General features: G+C 42.0%; 14 pseudogenes; all 14 read left to right on the forward strand.

Annotated features, from left to right (window-relative positions):
* The first annotated feature begins 376 nt into the window (after positions 1-376).
* Positions 377-495, forward strand: LOC137112899 (5S ribosomal RNA; annotated as a pseudogene).
* An 857-nt stretch (positions 496-1352) lies between these two features.
* On the forward strand, positions 1353-1471 carry LOC137113144 (5S ribosomal RNA; annotated as a pseudogene).
* Positions 1472-2328: 857 nt separating this feature from the next.
* LOC137112900 (5S ribosomal RNA) lies at positions 2329-2447 on the forward strand (annotated as a pseudogene).
* An 857-nt stretch (positions 2448-3304) lies between these two features.
* LOC137112612 (5S ribosomal RNA) lies at positions 3305-3423 on the forward strand (annotated as a pseudogene).
* Positions 3424-4291: 868 nt separating this feature from the next.
* Positions 4292-4410, forward strand: LOC137112901 (5S ribosomal RNA; annotated as a pseudogene).
* An 867-nt stretch (positions 4411-5277) lies between these two features.
* LOC137112902 (5S ribosomal RNA) lies at positions 5278-5396 on the forward strand (annotated as a pseudogene).
* An 857-nt stretch (positions 5397-6253) lies between these two features.
* LOC137113145 (5S ribosomal RNA) lies at positions 6254-6372 on the forward strand (annotated as a pseudogene).
* An 857-nt stretch (positions 6373-7229) lies between these two features.
* Positions 7230-7348, forward strand: LOC137112903 (5S ribosomal RNA; annotated as a pseudogene).
* Positions 7349-8205: 857 nt separating this feature from the next.
* On the forward strand, positions 8206-8324 carry LOC137112613 (5S ribosomal RNA; annotated as a pseudogene).
* Positions 8325-9181: 857 nt separating this feature from the next.
* LOC137112904 (5S ribosomal RNA) lies at positions 9182-9300 on the forward strand (annotated as a pseudogene).
* An 868-nt stretch (positions 9301-10168) lies between these two features.
* LOC137112905 (5S ribosomal RNA) lies at positions 10169-10287 on the forward strand (annotated as a pseudogene).
* An 857-nt stretch (positions 10288-11144) lies between these two features.
* On the forward strand, positions 11145-11263 carry LOC137112614 (5S ribosomal RNA; annotated as a pseudogene).
* Positions 11264-12131: 868 nt separating this feature from the next.
* LOC137112907 (5S ribosomal RNA) lies at positions 12132-12250 on the forward strand (annotated as a pseudogene).
* An 867-nt stretch (positions 12251-13117) lies between these two features.
* On the forward strand, positions 13118-13236 carry LOC137112908 (5S ribosomal RNA; annotated as a pseudogene).
* The last annotated feature ends 381 nt before the right edge of the window (positions 13237-13617 follow it).

Genomic DNA, 13617 nt, shown 5'->3' on the forward strand with positions numbered 1-13617 from the left:
GGGTTAGCGACTGTCTTTTGGTTTGTTTATTTCTATCAGGCTAGCTAGCACTTTCTGTGGGAAATGGCTTATTTTGTTTATTATGTTGGCCTTGGTTCGCCCTGAGTTGTAGTGTCATGTTTTGTTTGACACTTTCTTTCGTTTAAAATAAATATCATTCTGTTGGAACATCTCGATCCTGGATTTTGGTTTGGGGATCGGAGAGGGAACATGCTAATTTATCTTTGTATGTTGCACCCTGACCCCCTGGACAGGGGCGTAACAGACCAGTACAGTTATAGTACTTTGTACTTTGCCACATTTATCTTCTTCTTAGCAAGTGTCATGCAATCTGCTTCTCCAGCGTTTTTAAGAGCTGTTGATGATGTCAAATGCAGCTTACGGCCACACCGCTCTCTAAGCGCCCGATCTCGTCCGATCTCGGCAGCCAAATAGAGCCGGGCCTGGTTAGTACTTGGTAGGAAGACCGCCTGGGAATACCAGGTGCTGTAAGCTTTTTTGCTTGGGTTTACGGGCAGCACAAGCTGGTGTTACTGCCTATTTATTCATAGAAATTGTTCTATATTTTCATCAAATTTTGTTCTTTCATTGCTGTTTTGCTACTTTATTGGTTTTTCAACCATCGTGCTTCATTACTAGTAGACCATGTTACGGTCCTGGCCATATGTGTTGTTTTTATTTTCTCGTTCTTATAGGTGCCCTGCCTGATTGGCCGGATTGAGGGGCAGTACAGGAAGCTGATTGGTCCATCCTACACTTCCTGGAGTTTTAAAAGTACGGTTCCCAACAGCTAGCGAGGCTCTTTCTGGCAGCAGCACCTGTTTGCTGTTCTTGGTTTCCAAACCTTATTTAGCATTTTTGAATTGTTAGGTTTTGTGCCGTGGTTTTGTTTATAAATTGTATATTTTGTAATTCGTATTAAATCTGTAGGGGTGAACAGCCATTTTTTTTGGACTGTTTTCACATTAGGGAGTTAGGGTTAGCGACTGTCTTTTGGTTTGTTTATTTCTATCAGGCTAGCTAGCACTTTCTGTGGGAAATGGCTTATTTTGTTTATTATGTTGGCCTTGGTTCGCCCTGAGTTGTAGTGTCATGTTTTGTTTGACACTTTCTTTCGTTTAAAATAAATATCATTCTGTTGGAACATCTCGATCCTGGATTTTGGTTTGGGGATCGGAGAGGGAACATGCTAATTTATCTTTGTATGTTGCACCCTGACCCCCTGGACAGGGGCGTAACAGACCAGTACAGTTATAGTACTTTGTACTTTGCCACATTTGTCTTCTTCTTAGCAAGTGTCATGCATTCTGCTTCTCCAGTGTTTTTAAGAGCTGTTGATGATGTCAAATGCAGCTTACGGCCACACCGCTCTCTAAGCGCCCGATCTCGTCCGATCTCGGCAGCCAAATAGAGCCGGGCCTGGTTAGTACTTGGTAGGAAGACCGCCTGGGAATACCAGGTGTTGTAAGCTTTTTTGCTTGGGTTTACGGGCAGCACAAGCTGGTGTTACTGCCTATTTATTCATAGAAATTGTTCTATATTTTCATCAAATTTTGTTCTTTCATTGCTGTTTTGCTACTTTATTGGTTTTTCAACCATCGTGCTTCATTACTAGTAGACCATGTTAGGGTCCTGGCCATATGTGTTGTTTTTGATTTGTTGTTCTTATAGGTGCCCTGCCTGATTGGCCGGATTGGGGGGCAGTACAGGAAGCTGATTGGTCCATCCTACACTTCCTGGAGTTTTAAAAGTACGGTTCCCAACAGCTAGCGAGGCTCTTTCTGGCAGCAGCACCTGTTTGCTGTTCTTGGTTTCCAAACCTTATTTAGCATTTTTGAATTGTTAGGTTTTGTGCCGTGGTTTTGTTTATAAATTGTATATTTTGTAAATAGTATTAAATCTGTAGGGGTGAACAGCCATTTTCTTTGGACTGTTTTCACATTAGGGAGTTAGGGTTAGCGACTGTCTTTTGGTTTGTTTATTTCTATCAGGCTAGCTAGCACTTTCTGTGGGAAATGGCTTATTTTGTTTATTATGTTGGCCTTGGTTCGCCCTGAGTTGTAGTGTCATGTTTTGTTTGACACTTTCTTTCGTTTAAAATAAATATCATTCTGTTGGAACATCTCGATCCTGGATTTTGGTTTGGGGATCGGAGAGGGAACATGCTAATTTATCTTTGTATGTTGCACCCTGACCCCCTGGACAGGGACGTAACAGACCAGTACAGTTATAGTACTTTGTACTTTGCCACATTTATCTTCTTCTTAGCAAGTGTCATGCATTCTGCTTCTCCAGCGTTTTTAAGAGCTGTTGATGATGTCAAATGCAGCTTACGGCCACACCGCTCTCTAAGCGCCCGATCTCGTCCGATCTCGGCAGCCAAATAGAGCCGGGCCTGGTTAGTACTTGGTAGGAAGACCGCCTGGGAATACCAGGTGCTGTAAGCTTTTTTGCTTGGGTTTACGGGCAGCACAAGCTGGTGTTACTGCCTATTTATTCATAGAAATTGTTCTATATTTTCATCAAATTTTGTTCTTTCATTGCTGTTTTGCTACTTTATTGGTTTTTCAACCATCGTGCTACATTACTAGTAGACCATGTTACGGTCCTGGCCATATGTGTTGTTTTTATTTTCTCGTTCTTATAGGTGCCCTGCCTGATTGGCCGGATTGAGGGGCAGTACAGGAAGCTGATTGGTCCATCCTACACTTCCTGGAGTTTTAAAAGTACGGTTCCCAACAGCTAGCGAGGCTCTTTCTGGCAGCAGCACCTGTTTGCTGTTCTTGGTTTCCAAACCTTATTTAGCATTTTTGAATTGTTAGGTTTTGTGCCGTGGTTTTGTTTATAAATTGTATATTTTGTAAATAGTATTAAATCTGTAGGGGTGAACAGCCATTTTCTTTGGACTGTTTTCACATTAGGGAGTTAGGGTTAGCGACTGTCTTTTGGTTTGTTTATTTCTATCAGGCTAGCTAGCACTTTCTGTGGGAAATGGCTTATTTTGTTTATTATGTTGGCCTTGGTTCGCCCTGAGTTGTAGTGTCATGTTTTGTTTGACACTTTCTTTCGTTTAAAATAAATATCATTCTGTTGGAACATCTCGATCCTGGATTTTGGTTTGGGGATCGGAGAGGGAACATGCTAATTTATCTTTGTATGTTGCACCCTGACCCCCTGGACAGGGACGTAACAGACCAGTACAGTTATAGTACTTTGTACTTTGCCACATTTATCTTCTTCTTAGCAAGTGTCATGCATTCTGCTTCTCCAGCGTTTTTAAGAGCTGTTGATGATGTCAAATGCAGCTTACGGCCACACCGCTCTCTAAGCGCCCGATCTCGTCCGATCTCGGCAGCCAAATAGAGCCGGGCCTGGTTAGTACTTGGTAGGAAGACCGCGTGGGAATTAGAGGTGCTGTAAGCTTTTTTGCTTGGGTTTACGGGCAGCACAAGCTGGTGTTACTGCCTATTTATTCATAGAAATTGTTCTATATTTTCATCAAATTTTGTTCTTTCATTGCTGTTTTGCTACTTTATTGGTTTTTAAAACCATCGTGCTTCATTACTAGTAGACCATGTTACGGTCCTGGCCATATGTGTTGTTTTTATTTTCTCGTTCTTATAGGTGCCCTGCCTGATTGGCCGGATTGAGGGGCAGTACAGGAAGCTGATTGGTCCATCCTACACTTCCTGGAGTTTTAAAAGTACGGTTCCCAACAGCTAGCGAGGCTCTTTCTGGCAGCAGCACCTGTTTGCTGTTCTTGGTTTCCAAACCTTATTTAGCATTTTTGAATTCTTAGGTTTTGTGCCGTGGTTTTGTTTATAAATTGTATATTTTGTAATTCGTATTAAATCTGTAGGGGTGAACAGCCATTTTCTTTTGATTGTTTTCTCTTGTTTTCACATTAGGGAGTTAGGGTTAGCGACTGTCTTTTGGTTTGTTTATTTCTATCAGGCTAGCTAGCACTTTCTGTGGGAAATGGCTTATTTTGTTTATTATGTTGGCCTTGGTTCGCCCTGAGTTGTAGTGTCATGTTTTGTTTGACACTTTCTTTCGTTTAAAATAAATATCATTCTGTTGGAACATCTCGATCCTGGATTTTGGTTTGGGGATCGGAGAGGGAACATGCTAATTTATCTTTGTATGTTGCACCCTGACCCCCTGGACAGGGGCGTAACAGACCAGTACAGTTATAGTACTCTGTACTTTGCCACATTTATCTTCTTCTTAGCAAGTGTCATGCATTCTGCTTCTCCAGCGTTTTTAAGAGCTGTTGATGATGTCAAATGCAGCTTACGGCCACACCGCTCTCTAAGCGCCCGATCTCGTCCGATCTCGGCAGCCAAATAGAGCCGGGCCTGGTTAGTACTTGGTAGGAAGACCGCCTGGGAATACCAGGTGCTGTAAGCTTTTTTGCTTGGGTTTACGGGCAGCACAAGCTGGTGTTACTGCCTATTTATTCATAGAAATTGTTCTATATTTTCATCAAATTTTGTTCTTTCATTGCTGTTTTGCTACTTTATTGGTTTTTCAACCATCGTGCTTCATTACTAGTAGACCATGTTACGGTCCTGGCCATATGTGTTGTTTTTATTTTCTCGTTCTTATAGGTGCCCTGCCTGATTGGCCGGATTGAGGGGCAGTACAGGAAGCTGATTGGTCCATCCTACACTTCCTGGAGTTTTAAAAGTACGGTTCCCAACAGCTAGCGAGGCTCTTTCTGGCAGCAGCACCTGTTTGCTGTTCTTGGTTTCCAAACCTTATTTAGCATTTTTGAATTGTTAGGTTTTGTGCCGTGGTTTTGTTTATAAATTGTATATTTTGTAATTCGTATTAAATCTGTAGGGGTGAACAGCCATTTTCTTTTGATTGTTTTCTCTTGTTTTCACATTAGGGAGTTAGGGTTAGCGACTGTCTTTTGGTTTGTTTATTTCTATCAGGCTAGCTAGCACTTTCTGTGGGAAATGGCTTATTTTGTTTATTATGTTGGCCTTGGTTCGCCCTGAGTTGTAGTGTCATGTTTTGTTTGACACTTTCTTTCGTTTAAAATAAATATCATTCTGTTGGAACATCTCGATCCTGGATTTTGGTTTGGGGATCGGAGAGGGAACATGCTAATTTATCTTTGTATGTTGCACCCTGACCCCCTGGACAGGGGCGTAACAGACCAGTACAGTTATAGTACTTTGTACTTTGCCACATTTATCTTCTTCTTAGCAAGTGTCATGCATTCTGCTTCTCCAGCGTTTTTAAGAGCTGTTGATGATGTCAAATGCAGCTTACGGCCACACCGCTCTCTAAGCGCCCGATCTCGTCCGATCTCGGCAGCCAAATAGAGCCGGGCCTGGTTAGTACTTGGTAGGAAGACCGCCTGGGAATACCAGGTGCTGTAAGCTTTTTTGCTTGGGTTTACGGGCAGCACAAGCTGGTGTTACTGCCAATTTATTCATAGAAATTGTTCTATATTTTCATCAAATTTTGTTCTTTCATTGCTGTTTTGCTACTTTATTGGTTTTTCAACCATCGTGCTTCATTACTAGTAGACCATGTTACGGTCCTGGCCATATGTGTTGTTTTTATTTTCTCGTTCTTATAGGTGCCCTGCCTGATTGGCCGGATTGAGGGGCAGTACAGGAAGCTGATTGGTCCATCCTACACTTCCTGGAGTTTTAAAAGTACGGTTCCCAACAGCTAGCGAGGCTCTTTCTGGCAGCAGCACCTGTTTGCTGTTCTTGGTTTCCAAACCTTATTTAGCATTTTTGAATTGTTAGGTTTTGTGCCGTGGTTTTGTTTATAAATTGTATATTTTGTAAATAGTATTAAATCTGTAGGGGTGAACAGCCATTTTTTTTGGACTGTTTTCACATTAGGGAGTTAGGGTTAGCGACTGTCTTTTGGTTTGTTTATTTCTATCAGGCTAGCTAGCACTTTCTGTGGGAAATGGCTTATTTTGTTTATTATGTTGGCCTTGGTTCGCCCTGAGTTGTAGTGTCATGTTTTGTTTGACACTTTCTTTCGTTTAAAATAAATATCATTCTGTTGGAACATCTCGATCCTGGATTTTGGTTTGGGGATCGGAGAGGGAACATGCTAATTTATCTTTGTATGTTGCACCCTGACCCCCTGGACAGGGGCGTAACAGACCAGTACAGTTATAGTACTTTGTACTTTGCCACATTTGTCTTCTTCTTAGCAAGTGTCATGCATTCTGCTTCTCCAGTGTTTTTAAGAGCTGTTGATGATGTCAAATGCAGCTTACGGCCACACCGCTCTCTAAGCGCCCGATCTCGTCCGATCTCGGCAGCCAAATAGAGCCGGGCCTGGTTAGTACTTGGTAGGAAGACCGCCTGGGAATACCAGGTGTTGTAAGCTTTTTTGCTTGGGTTTACGGGCAGCACAAGCTGGTGTTACTGCCTATTTATTCATAGAAATTGTTCTATATTTTCATCAAATTTTGTTCTTTCATTGCTGTTTTGCTACTTTATTGGTTTTTCAACCATCGTGCTTCATTACTAGTAGACCATGTTAGGGTCCTGGCCATATGTGTTGTTTTTGATTTGTTGTTCTTATAGGTGCCCTGCCTGATTGGCCGGATTGGGGGGCAGTACAGGAAGCTGATTGGTCCATCCTACACTTCCTGGAGTTTTAAAAGTACGGTTCCCAACAGCTAGCGAGGCTCTTTCTGGCAGCAGCACCTGTTTGCTGTTCTTGGTTTCCAAACCTTATTTAGCATTTTTGAATTGTTAGGTTTTGTGCCGTGGTTTTGTTTATAAATTGTATATTTTGTAAATAGTATTAAATCTGTAGGGGTGAACAGCCATTTTCTTTGGACTGTTTTCACATTAGGGAGTTAGGGTTAGCGACTGTCTTTTGGTTTGTTTATTTCTATCAGGCTAGCTAGCACTTTCTGTGGGAAATGGCTTATTTTGTTTATTATGTTGGCCTTGGTTCGCCCTGAGTTGTAGTGTCATGTTTTGTTTGACACTTTCTTTCGTTTAAAATAAATATCATTCTGTTGGAACATCTCGATCCTGGATTTTGGTTTGGGGATCGGAGAGGGAACATGCTAATTTATCTTTGTATGTTGCACCCTGACCCCCTGGACAGGGACGTAACAGACCAGTACAGTTATAGTACTTTGTACTTTGCCACATTTATCTTCTTCTTAGCAAGTGTCATGCATTCTGCTTCTCCAGCGTTTTTAAGAGCTGTTGATGATGTCAAATGCAGCTTACGGCCACACCGCTCTCTAAGCGCCCGATCTCGTCCGATCTCGGCAGCCAAATAGAGCCGGGCCTGGTTAGTACTTGGTAGGAAGACCGCCTGGGAATACCAGGTGCTGTAAGCTTTTTTGCTTGGGTTTACGGGCAGCACAAGCTGGTGTTACTGCCTATTTATTCATAGAAATTGTTCTTTATTTTCATCAAATTTTGTTCTTTCATTGCTGTTTTGCTACTTTATTGGTTTTTCAACCATCGTGCTTCATTACTAGTAGACCATGTTACGGTCCTGGCCATATGTGTTGTTTTTATTTTGTTGTTCTTATAGGTGCCCTGCCTGATTGGCCGGATTGGGGGGCAGTACAGGAAGCTGATTGGTCCATCCTACACTTCCTGGAGTTTTAAAAGTACGGTTCCCAACAGCTAGCGAGGCTCTTTCTGGCAGCAGCACCTGTTTGCTGTTCTTGGTTTCCAAACTTTATTTAGCATTTTTGAATTGTTAGGTTTTATGCCGTGGTTTTGTTTATAAATTGTATATTTTGTAAATAGTATTAAATCTGTAGGGGTGAACAGCCATTTTCTTTGGACTGTTTTCACATTAGGGAGTTAGGGTTAGCGACTGTGTTTTGGTTTGTTTATTTCTATCAGGCTAGCTAGCACTTTCTGTGGGAAATGGCTTATTTTGTTTATTATGTTGGCCTTGGTTCGCCCTGAGTTGTAGTGTCATGTTTTGTTTGACACTTTCTTTCGTTTAAAATAAATATCATTCTGTTGGAACATCTCGATCCTGGATTTTGGTTTGGGGATCGGAGAGGGAACATGCTAATTTATCTTTGTATGTTGCACCCTGACCCCCTGGACAGGGGCGTAACAGACCAGTACAGTTATAGTACTTTGTACTTTGCCACATTTATCTTCGTCTTAGCAAGTTTCATGCATTCTGCTTCTCCAACGTTTTTAAGAGCTGTTGATGATGTCAAATGCAGCTTACGGCCACACCGCTCTCTAAGCGCCCGATCTCGTCCGATCTCGGCAGCCAAATAGAGCCGGGCCTGGTTAGTACTTGGTAGGAAGACCGCGTGGGAATTAGAGGTGCTGTAAGCTTTTTTGCTTGGGTTTACGGGCAGCACAAGCTGGTGTTACTGCCTATTTATTCATAGAAATTGTTCTATATTTTCATCAAATTTTGTTCTTTCATTACTGTTTTGCTACTTTATTGGTTTGTCAACCATCGTGCTTCATTACTAGTAGACCATGTTACGGTCCTGGCCATATGTGTTGTTTTTGATATGTTGTTCTTATAGGTGCCCTGCCTGATTGGCCGGATTGAGGGGCAGTACAGGAAGCTGATTGGTCCATCCTACACTTCCTGGAGTTTTAAAAGTACGGTTCCCAACAGCTAGCGAGGCTCTTTCTGGCAGCAGCACCTGTTTGCTGTTCTTGGTTTCCAAACCTTATTTAGCATTTTTGAATTGTTAGGTTTTGTGCCGTGGTTTTGTTTATAAATTGTATATTTTGTAAATAGTATTAAATCTGTAGGGGTGAACAGCCATTTTCTTTGGACTGTTTTCACATTAGGGAGTTAGGGTTAGCGACTGTCTTTTGGTTTGTTTATTTCTATCAGGCTAGCTAGCACTTTCTGTGGGAAATGGCTTATTTTGTTTATTATGTTGGCCTTGGTTCGCCCTGAGTTGTAGTGTCATGTTTTGTTTGACACTTTCTTTCGTTTAAAATAAATATCATTCTGTTGGAACATCTCGATCCTGGATTTTGGTTTGGGGATCGGAGAGGGAACATGCTAATTTATCTTTGTATGTTGCACCCTGACCCCCTGGACAGGGGCGTAACAGACCAGTACAGTTATAGTACTTTGTACTTTGCCACATTTATCTTCTTCTTAGCAAGTGTCATGCATTCTGCTTCTCCAGCGTTTTTAAGAGCTGTTGATGATGTCAAATGCAGCTTACGGCCACACCGCTCTCTAAGCGCCCGATCTCGTCCGATCTCGGCAGCCAAATAGAGCCGGGCCTGGTTAGTACTTGGTAGGAAGACCGCCTGGGAATACCAGGTGCTGTAAGCTTTTTTGCTTGGGTTTACGGGCAGCACAAGCTGGTGTTACTGCCAATTTATTCATAGAAATTGTTCTATATTTTCATCAAATTTTGTTCTTTCATTGCTGTTTTGCTACTTTATTGGTTTTTAAAACCATCGTGCTTCATTACTAGTAGACCATGTTACGGTCCTGGCCATATGTGTTGTTTTTATTTTCTCGTTCTTATAGGTGCCCTGCCTGATTGGCCGGATTGAGGGGCAGTACAGGAAGCTGATTGGTCCATCCTACACTTCCTGGAGTTTTAAAAGTACGGTTCCCAACAGCTAGCGAGGCTCTTTCTGGCAGCAGCACCTGTTTGCTGTTCTTGGTTTCCAAACCTTATTTAGCATTTTTGAATTCTTAGGTTTTGTGCCGTGGTTTTGTTTATAAATTGTATATTTTGTAATTCGTATTAAATCTGTAGGGGTGAACAGCCATTTTCTTTTGATTGTTTTCTCTTGTTTTCACATTAGGGAGTTAGGGTTAGCGACTGTCTTTTGGTTTGTTTATTTCTATCAGGCTAGCTAGCACTTTCTGTGGGAAATGGCTTATTTTGTTTATTATGTTGGCCTTGGTTCGCCCTGAGTTGTAGTGTCATGTTTTGTTTGACACTTTCTTTCGTTTAAAATAAATATCATTCTGTTGGAACATCTCGATCCTGGATTTTGGTTTGGGGATCGGAGAGGGAACATGCTAATTTATCTTTGTATGTTGCACCCTGACCCCCTGGACAGGGGCGTAACAGACCAGTACAGTTATAGTACTCTGTACTTTGCCACATTTATCTTCTTCTTAGCAAGTGTCATGCATTCTGCTTCTCCAGCGTTTTTAAGAGCTGTTGATGATGTCAAATGCAGCTTACGGCCACACCGCTCTCTAAGCGCCCGATCTCGTCCGATCTCGGCAGCCAAATAGAGCCGGGCCTGGTTAGTACTTGGTAGGAAGACCGCCTGGGAATACCAGGTGCTGTAAGCTTTTTTGCTTGGGTTTACGGGCAGCACAAGCTGGTGTTACTGCCTATTTATTCATAGAAATTGTTCTTTATTTTCATCAAATTTTGTTCTTTCATTGCTGTTTTGCTACTTTATTGGTTTTTCAACCATCGTGCTTCATTACTAGTAGACCATGTTACGGTCCTGGCCATATGTGTTGTTTTTATTTTGTTGTTCTTATAGGTGCCCTGCCTGATTGGCCGGATTGGGGGGCAGTACAGGAAGCTGATTGGTCCATCCTACACTTCCTGGAGTTTTAAAAGTACGGTTCCCAACAGCTAGCGAGGCTCTTTCTGGCAGCAGCACCTGTTTGCTGTTCTTGGTTTCCAAACTTTATTTAGCATTTTTGAATTGTTAGGTTTTATGCCGTGGTTTTGTTTATAAATTGTATATTTTGTAAATAGTATTAAATCTGTAGGGGTGAACAGCCATTTTCTTTGGACTGTTTTCACATTAGGGAGTTAGGGTTAGCGACTGTGTTTTGGTTTGTTTATTTCTATCAGGCTAGCTAGCACTTTCTGTGGGAAATGGCTTATTTTGTTTATTATGTTGGCCTTGGTTCGCCCTGAGTTGTAGTGTCATGTTTTGTTTGACACTTTCTTTCGTTTAAAATAAATATCATTCTGTTGGAACATCTCGATCCTGGATTTTGGTTTGGGGATCGGAGAGGGAACATGCTAATTTATCTTTGTATGTTGCACCCTGACCCCCTGGACAGGGGCGTAACAGACCAGTACAGTTATAGTACTTTGTACTTTGCCACATTTATCTTCGTCTTAGCAAGTTTCATGCATTCTGCTTCTCCAACGTTTTTAAGAGCTGTTGATGATGTCAAATGCAGCTTACGGCCACACCGCTCTCTAAGCGCCCGATCTCGTCCGATCTCGGCAGCCAAATAGAGCCGGGCCTGGTTAGTACTTGGTAGGAAGACCGCGTGGGAATTAGAGGTGCTGTAAGCTTTTTTGCTTGGGTTTACGGGCAGCACAAGCTGGTGTTACTGCCTATTTATTCATAGAAATTGTTCTATATTTTCATCAAATTTTGTTCTTTCATTGCTGTTTTGCTACTTTATTGGTTTTTAAAACCATCGTGCTTCATTACTAGTAGACCATGTTACGGTCCTGGCCATATGTGTTGTTTTTATTTTCTCGTTCTTATAGGTGCCCTGCCTGATTGGCCGGATTGAGGGGCAGTACAGGAAGCTGATTGGTCCATCCTACACTTCCTGGAGTTTTAAAAGTACGGTTCCCAACAGCTAGCGAGGCTCTTTCTGGCAGCAGCACCTGTTTGCTGTTCTTGGTTTCCAAACCTTATTTAGCATTTTTGAATTCTTAGGTTTTGTGCCGTGGTTTTGTTTATAAATTGTATATTTTGTAATTCGTATTAAATCTGTAGGGGTGAACAGCCATTTTCTTTTGATTGTTTTCTCTTGTTTTCACATTAGGGAGTTAGGGTTAGCGACTGTCTTTTGGTTTGTTTATTTCTATCAGGCTAGCTAGCACTTTCTGTGGGAAATGGCTTATTTTGTTTATTATGTTGGCCTTGGTTCGCCCTGAGTTGTAGTGTCATGTTTTGTTTGACACTTTCTTTCGTTTAAAATAAATATCATTCTGTTGGAACATCTCGATCCTGGATTTTGGTTTGGGGATCGGAGAGGGAACATGCTAATTTATCTTTGTATGTTGCACCCTGACCCCCTGGACAGGGGCGTAACAGACCAGTACAGTTATAGTACTCTGTACTTTGCCACATTTATCTTCTTCTTAGCAAGTGTCATGCATTCTGCTTCTCCAGCGTTTTTAAGAGCTGTTGATGATGTCAAATGCAGCTTACGGCCACACCGCTCTCTAAGCGCCCGATCTCGTCCGATCTCGGCAGCCAAATAGAGCCGGGCCTGGTTAGTACTTGGTAGGAAGACCGCCTGGGAATACCAGGTGCTGTAAGCTTTTTTGCTTGGGTTTACGGGCAGCACAAGCTGGTGTTACTGCCTATTTATTCATAGAAATTGTTCTATATTTTCATCAAATTTTGTTCTTTCATTGCTGTTTTGCTACTTTATTGGTTTTTCAACCATCGTGCTTCATTACTAGTAGACCATGTTACGGTCCTGGCCATATGTGTTGTTTTTGATTTGTTGTTCTTATAGGTGCCCTGCCTGATTGGCCGGATTGGGGGGCAGTACAGGAAGCTGATTGGTCCATCCTACACTTCCTGGAGTTTTAAAAGTACGGTTCCCAACAGCTAGCGAGGCTCTTTCTGGCAGCAGCACCTGTTTGCTGTTCTTGGTTTCCAAACCTTATTTAGCATTTTTGAATTGTTAGGTTTTGTGCCGTGGTTTTGTTTATAAATTGTATATTTTGTAATTCGTATTAAATCTGTAGGGGTGAACAGCCATTTTCTTTTGATTGTTTTCTCTTGTTTTCACATTAGGGAGTTAGGGTTAGCGACTGTCTTTTGGATTGTTTATTTCTATCAGGCTAGCTAGCACTTTCTGTGGGAAATGGCTTATTTTGTTTATTATGTTGGCCTTGGTTTGCCCTGAGTTGTAGTGTCATGTTTTGTTTGACACTTTCTTTCGTTTAAAATAAATATTATTCTGTTGGAACATCTCGATACTGGAGTTTGGTTTGGGGATCGGAGAGGGAACATGCTAATTTATCTTTGTATGTTGCACCCTGACCCCCTGGACAGGGGCGTAACAGACCAGTACAGTTATAGTACTTTGTACTTTGCCACATTTATCTTCTTCTTAGCAAGTGTCATGCATTCTGCTTCTCCAGCGTTTTTAAGAGCTGTTGATGATGTCAAATGCAGCTTACGGCCACACCGCTCTCTAAGCGCCCGATCTCGTCCGATCTCGGCAGCCAAATAGAGCCGGGCCTGGTTAGTACTTGGTAGGAAGACCGCCTGGGAATACCAGGTGCTGTAAGCTTTTTTGCTTGGGTTTACGGGCAGCACAAGCTGGTGTTACTGCCTATTTATTCATAGAAATTGTTCTATATTTTCATCAAATTTTGTTCTTTCATTGCTGTTTTGCTACTTTATTGGTTTTTCAACGATCGTGCTTCATTACTAGTAGACCATGTTACGGTCCTGGCCATATGTGTTGTTTTTATTTTCTCGTTCTTATAGGTGCCCTGCCTGATTGGCCGGATTGAGGGGCAGTACAGGAAGCTGATTGGTCCATCCTACACTTCCTGGAGTTTTAAAAGTACGGTTCCCAACAGCTAGCGAGGCTCTTTCTGGCAGCAGCACCTGTTTGCTGTTCTTGGTTTCCAAACCTTATTTAGCATTTTTGAATTGTTAGGTTTTG

This window comes from Channa argus, unplaced genomic scaffold (genome assembly GCF_033026475.1).
Source record: "Channa argus isolate prfri unplaced genomic scaffold, Channa argus male v1.0 Contig014, whole genome shotgun sequence".
Taxonomy (NCBI): Eukaryota; Metazoa; Chordata; class Actinopteri; order Anabantiformes; family Channidae; genus Channa; species Channa argus.